A 12,134-nucleotide genomic window follows, 5' to 3' on the forward strand; every position below is an offset into this window, starting at 1 on the left:
GTGTGTATGCAAGAGAAGAGGCTACTAACACGTTGGTCATGTACTATCCCGTGATGGGTCCTGCAAATAAAGTCAGCTCAACGAAGTATATGTTGCACTTCTATTAATTGATATCCGACGATATCACAGTCACACATGTCCAAACTAGTCCATAAAGGCATGCATGCCTGAAGATTTTTGTTACAATCAAGATCACAGATTTACTTTACCTGATTGTTAAGAGCAAAGTATGTTCCCATACCGGGAGTTGAACCCAGGCCGCCTGGGTGAAAACCAGGAATCCTGACCGCTAGACCATATGGGACCTGCGTTCATGCTGTTAGAGCAGCTTTCTTGATATATTAATAGTTATTTCAGTATATGAAAGTCCTAATTTCATAATTCTCAGGCAACTATGACCAATGTCCTCTTCTGTGTTTATGTCCCATATGGTCGAGCTGTCCTAGTTTTCCCTCAGCTGGCCTGGGTTCATCTCCTGGTATAGCAAAGTCTACATCAATCAATGGTGATCTAGAATTGTTTATGTTGGTTTTCAGTGACTGAATACATAAGAATACTTCTGTAGTTTCATGCTGAGTGATAATACTGTCTCATACAGCCAGCTAACTTTATGTTCTCTGTACTACTATACTATTATAACTATAGTCCTGCTCTGAGGTAAACAAGAGCATTTGTTTCTGTACTAGTTGAAGTATGTAGCACTGTTTGACATGCTTTGGGCACTCAATTCCTGTGAGATTTACTTTACCTGATTGTTAAGAGCAAAGTATGTTCCCATACCGGGAGTTGAACCCGGGCCGCCTGGGTGAAAACCAGGAATCCTGACCGCTAGACCATATGGGACTTCGTCAGAAATCCTGAGAGCTGTTTTCTTGGGATTCTGCTCGACTCTTGTGAGCTTCGTTATAAATGATCAAGTCATCCCAAGGTAACAGCTGTAACGAGTCTTTCGCAACTCTGTGAACTAGGTTCTGTATGGTCAGGCGGCTGTGGCTCAGGAGGTAGAGCGGTCGTCCTTCAATTGGAAGATTGGTGTTTCGATTCCCGGCTCCTCCAGTCCACATGTTGATGTGTCCTTGGGCAAGACACTTAACCCCTAGTTGCTGTGCCATCAGTGTATGAATGTGTGTGAAAGGGTTAATGATGTCATGTCATGTAAAGCGCTTTGAGTGGTCGCACAGACTAGAAAGGTGCTATATAAATTCAGTCCATTTACCATTCAGGTTGCCATACCGGGAGTTGTGCCTGGGTGAAAACCAGGAATCCTGAGCGCTAGACCATATGGGACTTAGTTTCTTGTTCTCAGAGCAGCTTTCTTGTGTTCTAGTGACTTTCAAGCTGAGCTATTTAAACTCAGAAGTTGTTAGCAACCCAAGAAAGCTGCTTTCAGTGTCTGAAACCAGGTCCCCATATGGTCTAGCAGTCAGGATTCCTGGTTTCTTCTGTGTGTTAAACTGTAGTTTCACTAAATGCCACCAGATGTTCCAACTCCCAGTATGTCACACATGTCCAAACTAGTCCATAAAGGGATGCATGCCTGCAGATTTTTGTTACAATCAAGATCACATGGTTTGCTCTATTGACTGCCTGAAGACTGATATCAGATGGTTAAGTGAGTTACGCCCAGTGTTTCCCTGCTTGGTTGGAATGACCATGTCCAGCCACATGTCGTTTCATAGAGTAGTTTGAACATCTCAAGTCTCATAGTACAATTATATCTACATCTTAATGACAAATACATGTGAATTTTATCTGACAACGACTTGGAACATCCCTCCAAAGGACGTATAATGTGATACATGCAATTCAGTTCCCATACCGGGAGTTGAACCCGGGCCGCCTGGGTGAAAACCAGGAATCCTGACCGCTAGACCATATGGGACTCCGTCAGAAATCCTGAGAGCTGTTTTCTTGGGATTCTACTCGACTCTTGTGAGCTTCGTTATAAATAATCAAGTCATCCCAAGTTAACAGCTGTAATGAGTCTTTCCTACTGTCAGAGCAGCTTTCTTGATAAATTAATAGTTATTTCAGTATATGAAAGTCCTAATTTCATCATTCTCAGGCAACTATGACCAATGTCCTCTTCTGTGTTTATGTCCCATATGGTCGAGCTGTCCTAGTTTTCCCTCAGCTGGCCTGGGTTCATCTCCTGGTATAGCAATGTCTACATCAATCAGTGGTGATCTAGAATTGTTTATGTTGGTTTTCAGTGACTGAATACATAAGAATACTTATGTAGTTTCATGCTGAGTGATAATACTGTCTCATACAGCCAGCTAACTTTATGTTCTCTGTACTACTATACTATTATAACTATAGTCCTGCTCTGAGGTAAACAAGAGGATTTGTTTTTCTACAAGTTGAAGTATGTAGCACTGTTTGACATGCTTTGGGCACTCAATTCCTGTGAGATTTACTTTACCTGACCATAGGTTACCAGTTGCATGTAGACATTCCCATACCGGGAGTTGAACCCGGGCCACCTGGGTGAAAACCAGGAATCCTGACCGCTAGACCATATGGGACTTCGTCAGGAGTCCTGAGAGCTCTTTTCTTGGGATTCTGCTCGACTCTTGTGAGCTTCGTTATAAATAATCAAGTCATCCCAAGGTGACAGCTGTAATGAGTCTTTCGCAACTCTGTGAACCAGGTTCTGTACGATCAGGCGGCTGTGGCTCAGGAGGTAGAGCGGTTGTCCTTCAATTGGAAGATTGGTGGTTCGATTCCCGGCTCCTCCAGTCCACATGTTGAAGACACTTAACCCCTAATTGCTCCCGTTGCTGTGCCATCAGTGTGTGAAAGGGTAAATGATGTCATGTCATGTAAAGCGCTTTGCGTGGTCGCACAGACTAGAAAGGCGCTATATAAGTACAGTCCATTTACCATTCAAGTTACAATACCGGGAGTTGAACCTGGGCCGCCTGGGTGAAAACCAGGAATCCTGACCGCTAGACCATATGGAACCTGTGTTTATGCTGTCAGAGCAGCTTTCTTGATAAATTAATAGTTATTTCAGTATATGTTTCATGTATGTTATATATCATCATTCTCAGGCAAATATGACCAATGTCCTCTTCTGTGTTTATGTCCCATATGGTCGAGCTGTCCTGGTTTTCCCTCAGCTTGCCTGGGTTCATCTCCTGGTATAGCAATGTCTACATCAATCAGTGGTGATCTAGAATTGCTTATGTTGGTTTTCAGTGACTGAATACATAAGAATACTTATGTAGTTCCATGCTGAGTGATAATAATGTCTCATTCTCAACTCAACTCAACTCAACTCAACTTTATTTATAAAGCACTTTAAAACAACCACAGCTGAAACAAAGTGCTGTACATAAATACATAAAAACAACACAGGAAACCTAAAACAATTAACAGGAAATAAATACTAAGATAATTGCTTATTGTTTTTAAAACAAATTAAAAACAATAAAACAATAATTAAAATAAACAAACCATAAAACACTAAAACAGGAGCGGAGTCTCATGCTCGGTTGAAATCCAAGGAATGAAAATGGGTTTTAAGACGAGTTTTAAAAACAGACAGTGAGAAGGCTTGTCTAATATTTAAAAGGAAGCTCATTCCATAATTTAGGAGCAGCTACAGAAAATGCTCTATCCCCTCTGAGCTTTCGCTTTGACCTCGGTACCTCCAGCTAAGTTTATGTTTTCTGATTTTATACAATATACAACTATAGTCCTGCTCTGAGGTAAACAAAAGCATTTGTTTTTCTACTAGTTGAAGTATGTAGCACTGTTTGACTTGCTTTGGGCACTCAATTCCTGTGAGATTTACTTTACCCAATTGTTAAGAGCAAAGTATGTTCCCATACCGGGAGTTGAACCCGGGCCGCCTGGGTGAAAACCAGGAATCCTGACCGCTAGACCATATGGGACTTAGTTTCTTTGTCTCAGAGCAGCTTTCTTGTGTTCTAGTGACTTTCAAGCTGAGCTATTTAAACTCAGAAGTTGTTAGCAACCCAAGAAAGCTGCTTTCAGTGTCTGAAACCAGGTCCCATATGGCCTAGCAGTCAGGATTTTTAATTTTAATTTCACTTGTTTATCATTTTATCTTGGTAATATCGACACAGAATTACTAAAAAAAGACAGATACCTCTTAAAAATTTTCATGGCTGCCAGCAAAAAAGCCATAACAAGAAGATGGCTCAACACGGAACCTCCCACAGTTAACCAGTGGGAAGCCATAATTAAAGACATCCAAAAGATGGAACTACTAACGTTTAGTCTCAGACTACAAAGGGACAAAGGTGATGCCCTCTGGGAAAAATGGAGCACTTATATTACAAGGAGAGGTGATGACCAGCCTTAATATCTTGTATATCCTGGTTTCAAGATCAACTATGACCACATTGCTGTAACGTATGTGATACATGACCTGCTCGCAACCCTTCTGTTCCCCCATGTTGTGTTCATGAGTGTTCATATGTATATGTGCATTCGTATACAGTATATAACCCTATATTTATGTAGATGATCATTTCCCCATAAGGGTGCAAACAAACTTGTACATTTGAAATACCACGTGCATGGACATAATTATGTGCATATGCTCCTGTTTTTTGTTTTTTTCTCTTCTGTTTTTCCTTTCTGATGTTTCTTCTGTGCACAACTTGGCAAGCATTTGTACTGTCTAGCCACAGCATATTGTACCCATATTTACATTTGTCTATCACGCTGATGCTACCTATGTTTTGTGCAAAAAAAACTTGAAAAATAAAGTTTAAAACAAAAAACAAAAAAACCCCACTAAAACAGGAGCAGAGTCTCATGCTCGGTTGAAAGCCAAGGAATAAAAATGGCTTTTAAGACGAGTTTTATAAACAGACAGTGAGAAGGCTTGTCTAATATTTAAAAGGAAGCTCATTCCATAATTTAGGAGCAGCTACAGAAAATGCTCTATCCACTCTGAGCTTTCGCTTTGACCTCGGTACCGCCAGCTAACTTTATGTTCTCTGATTTTATACGATATACAACTATAGTCCTGCTCTGAGGTAAACAAGAGCATTTGTTTCTGTACTAGCTGAGGTATGTAGCACTGTTTGACATGCTTTGGGCACTCAATTCCTGTGAGATTTACTTTACCTGATTGTTAAGAGCAAAGTATGTTCCCCTGAGCTATTTAAACTCAGAAGTTGTTAGCAACCCAAGAAAGCTGCTTTCAGTGTCTGAAACCAGGTCCCATATGGTCTAGCAGTCAGGATTCCTGGTTTCTTCTGTGTGTTAAACTGTAGTTTCACTAAATGCCACCAGATGTTCCAACTCCCAGTATGTCACACATGTCCAAACTAGTCCATAAAGGGATGTATGCCTGCAGATTTTTGTTACAATCAAGATCACATGGTTTGCTCTATTGACTACCTGAAGACTGATATCAGATGGTTAAGTGAGTTACGCCCAGTGTTTCCCTGCTTGGTTGGAATGACCATGTCCAGCCACATGTCGTTTCATAGAGTAGTTTGAACATCTCAAGTCTCATAGTACAACTATATCTACATCTTAATGACAAATACATGTGAACTTTATCTGACAACGACTTGGAACATCCCTCCAAAGGAAGTATAATGTGATACATGTAATTCAGTTCCCATACCGGGAGTTGAACCCGGGCCACCTGGGTGAAAACCAGGAATCCTGACCGCTAGACCATATGGGACTTCGTCAGAAATCCTGAGAGCTGTTTTCTTGGGATTCTGTTCGACTCTTGTGAGCTTCGTTATAAATGATCAAGTCATCCCAAGGTAACAGCTGTAACGAGTCTTTCGCAACTCTGTGAACTAGGTTCTGTATGGTCAGGCGGCTGTGGCTCAGGAGGTAGAGCGGTCGTCCTTCAATTGGAAGATTGGTGGTTTGATTCCCGGCTCCTCCAGTCCACATGTTGATGTGTCCTTGGGCAAGACACTTAACCCCTAGTTGCTGTGCCATCAGTGTATGAATGTGTGTGAAAGGGTTAATGATGTCACGTCATGTAAAGCGCTTTGAGTGGTCGCAAAGACTAGAAAGGTGCTATATAAGTACAGTCCATTTACCATTCGGGTTACCATACCGGGAGTTGTACCCGGGCCGCCTGGGTGAAAACCAGGAATCCTGACTGCTAGACCATATGGGACTTCGTCAGAAATCCTGAGAGCTGTTTTCTTGGGATTCTGCTCGACTCTTGTGAGCTTCGTTATAAATAATCAAGTCATCCCAAGGTAACAGCTGTAATGAGTCTTCGGCAACTCTGTGAACAAGGTTCTGTATGGTCAGGTTACCAGTTGCATGTAGACATTCCCATACCGGGAGTTGAACCCGGGCCGCCTGGGTGAAAACCAGGAATCCTGACCGCTAGACCATATGGGACCTGCGTTTATGCTGTCAGAGCAGCTTTCTTGATAAATTAATAGTTATTTCAGTATATGTTTCAAGTATGTTATATATAATTTCATCATTCTCAGGCAAATATGACCAATGTCCTCTTCTGTGTTTGTGCCCCATATGGTCTAGTGGTCAGGATTCCTGGTTTTCCCTCAGCTGGCCTGGGTTCATCTCCTGGTATAGCAAAGTCTACATCAATCAGTGGTGATCTAGAATTGTTCATGTTGGTTTTCAGTGACTGAATACATAAGAATACTTATGTAGTTTCATGCTGAGTGATAATAATGTGTCATTCAGCCAGCTAACTTTATGTTGTCTGATTTCATACAATATACAACTATAGTCCTGCTCTGATGTAAACTAGTGTACTAGTTGAGGTATGTAGCACTGTTCGACATGCTTTGGGCATTCAATTCCTGTGAGATTAACTTTACCTGATTGTTAAGAGCAAAGTATGTTCCCATACCGGGAGTTGAACCCGGGCCGCCTGGGTGAAAACCAGGAATCCTGACCGCTAGACCATATGGGACCTCCTTTCATGCTGTCAGAGCAGCTTTCTTGATAAATTAATAGTTATTTCAGTATATGAAAGTCCGAATTTCATCATTCTCAGGCAAATATGACCAATGTCCTCTTCTGTGTTTATGTCCCATATGGTCGAGCTGTCCTAGTTTTCCCTCAGCTGGCCTGGGTTCATCTCCTGGTATAGCAATGTCTACATCAATCAGTGGTGATCTAGAATTGTTTATGTTGGTTTTCAGTGACTGAATACATAAGAATACTTATGTAGTTTCATGCTGAGTGATAATAATGTCTCATTCAGCCAGCTAACTTTATGTTTTCTGATTTCATACAATATACAACTATAGTCCTGGTCTGAGGTAAACAAGAGCATTTGTTTTTCTACTAGTTGAAGTATGTAGCACTGTTTGACATGCTTTGGGCACTGAATTCCTGTGAGATTTACTTTACCTGATTGTTAAGAGCATAGTATGTTCCCATACCGGGAGTTGAACCCGGGCCGCCTGGGTGAAAACCAGGAATCCTGACCGCTAGACCATATGGGACTTAGTTTCTTGTTCTCAGAGCAGCTTTCTTGTGTTCTAGTGACTTTCAAGCTGAGCTATTTAAACTCAGAAGTTGTTAGCAACCCAAGAAAGCTGCTTTCAGTGTCTGAAACCAGGTCCCATATGGTCTAGCAGTCAGGATTCCTGGTTTCTTCTGTGTGTTAAACTGTAGTTTCACTAAATGCCACCAGATGTTCCAACTCCCAGTATGTCACTCATGTCCAAACTAGTCCATAAAGGGATGTATGCCTGCAGATTTTTGTTACAATCAAGATCACATGATTTGCTCTATTGACTGCCTGAAGACTGATATCAGATGGTTAAGTGAGTTAAGCCTGGTGTTTCCCTGCTTGGTTGGAATGACCATGTCCAGCCACATGTCGTTTCATAGAGTAGTTTGAACATCTCAAGTCTCATAGTACAATTATATCTACATCTTAATGACAAATACATGTGAACTTTATCTGACAATGACTTGGAACATCCCTCCAAAGGACGTGTAATGTGATACATGCAATTCAGTTCCCATACCGGGAGTTGAACCCGGGCCGCCTGGGTGAAAACCAGGAATCCTGACCGCTAGACCATATGGGACTCCGTCAGAAATCCTGAGAGCTGTTTTCTTGGGATTCTACTCGACTCTTGTGAGCTTCGTTATAAATAATCAAGTCATCCCAAGTTAACAGCTGTAACGAGTCTTTCCTACTGTCAGAGCAGCTTTCTTGATAAATTAATAGTTATTTCAGTATATGAAAGTCCTAATTTCATCATTCTCAGGCAACTATGACCAATGTCCTCTTCTGTGTTTATGTCCCATATGGTCGAGCTGTCCTAGTTTTCCCTCAGCTGGCCTGGGTTCATCTCCTGGTATAGCAAAGTCTACATCAATCAATGGTGATCTAGAATTGTTTATGTTGGTTTTCAGTGACTGAATACATAAGAATACTTATGTAGTTTCATGCTGAGTGATAATACTGTCTCATACAGCCAGCTAACTTTATGTTCTCTGTACTACTATACTATTATAACTATAGTCCTGCTCTGAGGTAAACAAGAGCATTTGTTTTTCTACTAGTTGAAGTATGTAGCACTGTTTGACATGCTTTGGGCACTGAATTCCTGTGAGATTTACTTTACCTGATTGTTAAGAGCAAAGTATGTTCCCATACCGGGAGTTGAACCCGGGCCGCCTGGGTGAAAACCAGGAATCCTGACCGCTAGACCATATGGGACTTAGTTTCTTGTTCTCAGAGCAGCTTTCTTGTGTTCTAGTGACTTTCAAGCTGAGCTATTTAAACTCAGAAGTTGTTAGCAACCCAAGAAAGCTGCCCTCAGTGTCTGAAACCAGGTCCCATATGGTCTAGCAGTCAGGATTCCTGGTTTCTTCAGTGTGTTAAACTGTAGTTTCAATAAATGCCACCAGATGTTCCAACTCCCAGTATGTCACACATGTCCAACTAGTCCATAAAGGGATGTATGCCTGCAGATTTTTGTTACAATCAAGATCACATGGTTTGCTCTATTGACTACCTGAAGACTGGTAACAGTTGGTTAAGTGAGTTACACCCGGTGTTTCCCTGCTTGGTTGGAATGACCATGTCCAGCCACATGTCGTTTCATAGAGTAGTTTGAACATCTCAAGTCTCATAGTACAATTATATCTACATCTTAATGACAAATACATGTGAACTTTATCTGACAATGACTTGGAACATCCCTCCAAAGGACGTGTAATGTGATACATGCAATTCAGTTCCCATACCGGGAGTTGAACCCGGGCCGCCTGGGTGAAAACCAGGAATCCTGACCGCTAGACCATATGGGACTCCGTCAAAAATCCTGAGAGCTGTTTTCTTGGGATTCTACTCGACTCTTGTGAGCTTCGTTATAAATAATCAAGTCATCCCAAGTTAACAGCTGTAACGAGTCTTTCCTACTGTCAGAGCAGTTTTCTTGATAAATGAATAGTTATTTCAGTATATGAAAGTCCTAATTTCATCATTCTCAGGCAAATATGACCAATGTCCTCTTCTGTGTTTATGTCCCATATGGTCGAGCTGTCCTAGTTTTCCCTCAGCTGGCCTGGGTTCATCTCCTTGTATAGCAAAGTCTACATCAATCAATGGTGATCTAGAATTGTTTATGTTGGTTTTCAGTGACTGAATACATAAGAATACTTATGTAGTTTCATGCTGAGTGATAATACTGTCTCATACAGCCAGCTAACTTTATGTTCTCTGTACTACTATACTATTATAACTATAGTCCTGCTCTGAGGTAAACAAGAGCATTTGTTTTTCTACTAGTTGAAGTATGTAGCACTGTTTGACATGCTTTGGGCACTGAATTCCTGTGAGATTTACTTTACCTGATTGTTAAGAGCAAAGTATGTTCCCATACCGGGAGTTGAACCCGGGCCGCCTGGGTGAAAACCAGGAATCCTGACCGCTAGACCATATGGGACTTCGTCAGAAATCCTGAGAGCTGTTTTCTTGGGATTCTGCTCGACTCTTGTGAGCTTCGTTATAAATGATCAAGTCGGAGGAACCGGAAGAAGCGAACGATGTAAGACGTGTTTTTCGGTCGCTCCTCGGGAATGTGATTATAATATAGTTTTAATATCATTTTAAGCTTGTCCACTGTCCACAACTTCGAGGTGACCAAGTGGTTTTTAGGAGCCCTGCATCTTGAGAGCCAAACCCGCATTTTTGTCGAGCGGCCGGGTGAAAAATGAGTCTTCCGATGAGTCTGCGAAACAGGCCGCAACAGACCTCAGACCCCGAGTTACCTGAGAGGCCGAATGCTAATGAAGAGATGCTACGCAGCATCAAGGTAATGATGGACGACCAACAAACTGAAATTGTGACAAAATTCGAGTCAATCATATCAGAGCTAGTTAAGAAGGAGGTGGCGACTGCTCTTAAACCACTGCAAGAAAAAGTTTCCCTGCAAAGTGGAACTATTAATGACCTGGAGCGCTGCGCTAACGAGCACTCAGACCAGCTAACTAGTATGCAGGTGAATATCACCAAGCTATCTGCTACGGTGGAGTCTCTGGGCAAGAAATGTGAAGAACTGGAGGCACGCTCAAGATGGCATAACATTCGGCTAGTGGGTTTGCCTGAGGGAACCGAGGGTCCTCAACCTACACAGTTTACTGCCAAACTTTTAATGGACTTGTTGGGACTCGACGGGTTGCCCGGGCTCGACAGGGCCCACCGCACTTTGCGTGCCAAACCAAAGGAGGGAGAACCACCTCGCCCGATGGTCATAAGTGTGACACAATTCCAAACGAGGAACGCTATTCTACGTCGGGCTGGACAGAGCTCCCCCCTGCTACACAACGGGAAACGAGTGCACATCTTCCCGGACTTTACACCGACTGTGGCCAAGCGGAGGGCGGCTTTTGTCCAGGTGAAGAGGGAGCTCCATGCCTGTGCTAACGTTAAATTCGGCCTCCGGTACCCGGCTACTCTACACATCACCATGTCCGACGGCCAGACCTACAGATTTGAAGACCCGGACCAGGCCCTGGAGTTCGTCAACAAGAGACTCAAGAAGAATCCCGGCCCGGAGAGTGACTGACTCTGAAATCCTCCAGCGCTTGTTGGTTCGGTTTGTATTTCTGCGGCAGTAGGCTGCATATTTAACACGTAACAAATATGCTGCTGTTATCTTATCCAGGGACCGACTAAGTATGGTGAACTGTCTGTTAATTTTTTATTGCTCCACTTATAGAGCATATTGGTGCTCACTTTTATTTCTATTGTCATATTTCTCTCTGTCAGTCTCTATTTATGAAGATATTTTTGACTGATGCAGTGCTTTTGAATCAGTTTTTCCTTTTCTTTTTTTTTCTTCATTATAATACATGGCACCTTTTTCCTTTTTTTTTTTTTTTTTTTTTAATTTTTGTTTATTTATTTTGGGACAGCACATATCCACACTCCCTGAGGTCGTTTAGTAGCACGATTATGCTGCAGATAACGACAGGTTGTATTTCAATGTGGGGTGAAGTAGCACGCATCACTGTTTGGATGCTTCTGCTAAGTGAAGAGGTTTGTTCGAATCTGGGGGGGTTGTTCGTGTTTTTCGGGGTAATGACTGGCACCTACGCTACTTTTCCAGATGTACTTAGAGGTTTTATTTTATTTTTATTTTTTTGTGTGTGTGTTTGCTTTGTTTTTCTCCTTTTTTCTTTTTGTATGGTGAGTCCTTTGTCCTTTAATGGCCCAGGTTAAAAGAACACTATCCAGTGTGGGTGGAGATGTTAGATTTGTAAGTTTAAACTGTAAGGGTTTAAATAATCCAATTAAGCGTAGTAAGGTGCTACACTACTTGCGCCACCTGGATGCTCATATTATATACTTGCAGGAAACCCACTTAAAAGAGATAGATAGTGTCAGACTGAAGAAGAGCTGGGTCGGGAAAATATATCATTCCTCATTTTCCAGTAGATCAAGAGGCGTTGCTATTCTTTTACATAGAGATATTCCTTTTGTTCATGTTAAAACGATCTCTGATTCTGATGGCAGGTTTATAGCTGTCATAGGACACATTTTTGATGTGAAAGTGACTCTTGCTAATGTTTACGCCCCCAACTGGGATGATGAGTCTTTTTTTAGACAGGTTTTCTCTATGCTACCTGACTTGTCCATGTATGTTTTAATTTTAGGTGGAGACTTT

The 12,134-nt window shown here is 41.9% G+C and overlaps 13 non-coding genes across 13 annotated transcripts; all 13 read right to left on the bottom strand.

Moving 5' to 3' along the window:
* Window positions 1–232: 232 nt before the first annotated feature.
* On the bottom strand, window positions 233–304 carry trnae-uuc (transfer RNA glutamic acid (anticodon UUC)). The gene has a single exon. It is a non-coding gene; the product is annotated as a tRNA-Glu (tRNA).
* Window positions 305–771: 467 nt separating this feature from the next.
* Window positions 772–843, bottom strand: trnae-uuc (transfer RNA glutamic acid (anticodon UUC)). The gene has a single exon. It is a non-coding gene; the product is annotated as a tRNA-Glu (tRNA).
* A 967-nt stretch (window positions 844–1,810) lies between these two features.
* trnae-uuc (transfer RNA glutamic acid (anticodon UUC)) lies at window positions 1,811–1,882 on the bottom strand. The gene has a single exon. It is a non-coding gene; the product is annotated as a tRNA-Glu (tRNA).
* Window positions 1,883–2,456: 574 nt separating this feature from the next.
* trnae-uuc (transfer RNA glutamic acid (anticodon UUC)) lies at window positions 2,457–2,528 on the bottom strand. The gene has a single exon. It is a non-coding gene; the product is annotated as a tRNA-Glu (tRNA).
* A 1,302-nt stretch (window positions 2,529–3,830) lies between these two features.
* trnae-uuc (transfer RNA glutamic acid (anticodon UUC)) lies at window positions 3,831–3,902 on the bottom strand. The gene has a single exon. It is a non-coding gene; the product is annotated as a tRNA-Glu (tRNA).
* Window positions 3,903–5,608: 1,706 nt separating this feature from the next.
* On the bottom strand, window positions 5,609–5,680 carry trnae-uuc (transfer RNA glutamic acid (anticodon UUC)). The gene has a single exon. It is a non-coding gene; the product is annotated as a tRNA-Glu (tRNA).
* A 614-nt stretch (window positions 5,681–6,294) lies between these two features.
* On the bottom strand, window positions 6,295–6,366 carry trnae-uuc (transfer RNA glutamic acid (anticodon UUC)). The gene has a single exon. It is a non-coding gene; the product is annotated as a tRNA-Glu (tRNA).
* Window positions 6,367–6,838: 472 nt separating this feature from the next.
* trnae-uuc (transfer RNA glutamic acid (anticodon UUC)) lies at window positions 6,839–6,910 on the bottom strand. Its single transcript has one exon. It is a non-coding gene; the product is annotated as a tRNA-Glu (tRNA).
* A 466-nt stretch (window positions 6,911–7,376) lies between these two features.
* trnae-uuc (transfer RNA glutamic acid (anticodon UUC)) lies at window positions 7,377–7,448 on the bottom strand. Its single transcript has one exon. It is a non-coding gene; the product is annotated as a tRNA-Glu (tRNA).
* Window positions 7,449–7,970: 522 nt separating this feature from the next.
* Window positions 7,971–8,042, bottom strand: trnae-uuc (transfer RNA glutamic acid (anticodon UUC)). The gene has a single exon. It is a non-coding gene; the product is annotated as a tRNA-Glu (tRNA).
* Window positions 8,043–8,608: 566 nt separating this feature from the next.
* trnae-uuc (transfer RNA glutamic acid (anticodon UUC)) lies at window positions 8,609–8,680 on the bottom strand. Its single transcript has one exon. It is a non-coding gene; the product is annotated as a tRNA-Glu (tRNA).
* A 521-nt stretch (window positions 8,681–9,201) lies between these two features.
* Window positions 9,202–9,273, bottom strand: trnae-uuc (transfer RNA glutamic acid (anticodon UUC)). Its single transcript has one exon. It is a non-coding gene; the product is annotated as a tRNA-Glu (tRNA).
* A 566-nt stretch (window positions 9,274–9,839) lies between these two features.
* Window positions 9,840–9,911, bottom strand: trnae-uuc (transfer RNA glutamic acid (anticodon UUC)). The gene has a single exon. It is a non-coding gene; the product is annotated as a tRNA-Glu (tRNA).
* Window positions 9,912–12,134: the final 2,223 nt, after the last annotated feature.

The sequence above is a fragment of the Scomber japonicus genome, chromosome 10, assembly GCF_027409825.1.
Source record: "Scomber japonicus isolate fScoJap1 chromosome 10, fScoJap1.pri, whole genome shotgun sequence".
NCBI classification, from domain to species: domain Eukaryota; kingdom Metazoa; phylum Chordata; class Actinopteri; order Scombriformes; family Scombridae; genus Scomber; species Scomber japonicus.